General features: G+C 53.2%; 1 protein-coding gene across 1 annotated transcript in view; it reads left to right on the top strand.

Annotated features, from left to right (window-relative positions):
* The window catches only part of ARNT2 (aryl-hydrocarbon receptor nuclear translocator 2), a 47,853-nt gene that overhangs the window by 44,534 nt on the left and 2,559 nt on the right, over window positions 1-760 (top strand). The window lies entirely within an intron of this gene.

Below are 760 nucleotides of genomic sequence, written 5' to 3'. Positions count from 1 at the left end.
TTTTTACAGAGAGGAAGGGAGAGGGATAGAGAGTTAGAAACATCGATGAGAGAGAAACATCGATCAGCTGCCTCCTGCACACTCCCTACTGGGGATGTGCCCGCAACCAAGGCACATGCCCTTGACCAGAATCGAACCCGGGACCCTTCAGTCCGCAGGCCGACGCTCTATCCACTGAGCCACACTGGTTAGGGCCACCTGAGGGTATTTTTTTTTTCATTGATTTTTAGAGAAAGTGGAAGGGAGAGGCAGAGAGAGAGAGAGAGAGAAACGTCGATGTGAGAGAGACACATCGATGGGTTGCCTCCTGCCCGTGTCCCAACCAGGGGCCCGGGATTGAGCCTGTAACCGAGGTCCGTGCCCTTGACCAGAATCGAACCCGGGACCCTTCAGTCCGCAGGCCGACGCTCTGCCCACTGAGCCAAACCAGCCAAGGCTACAAATTGATGTTTCTCTCTCTCTCTTTCCCCCCATTCTCTATCTAAAAGCGATGAATTAAAAAAAAAATTTAAACTTTGCCCAGCTGGTGTGGCTCAGTGGTGGAGCATCGACCTACGAACCAGGAGGTCAGGTTTTGATTCTGACCCGGGTTGTGGACTCGATCCCCAGTGTGGGGCGTGCAGGAGGCAGCCGGTCCATGATTCTCTCCTCTCCCTTCCTCTTTGAAATCAATAAAAATATATTTTGCCCTGGCCGGTGTGGCTCAGTGGACAGAGCGTCAGCCTGTGGACTGAAGGGTCCTGGGTTCGATTCCCATCAG

This window comes from Myotis brandtii, unplaced genomic scaffold (assembly GCF_000412655.1).
Source record: "Myotis brandtii unplaced genomic scaffold, ASM41265v1 scaffold1166, whole genome shotgun sequence".
Classification (NCBI taxonomy): domain Eukaryota; kingdom Metazoa; phylum Chordata; class Mammalia; order Chiroptera; family Vespertilionidae; genus Myotis; species Myotis brandtii.
Note: the sequence above shows the minus strand (reverse complement) of the source record. Positions and strands in the feature narration are given on the sequence as shown.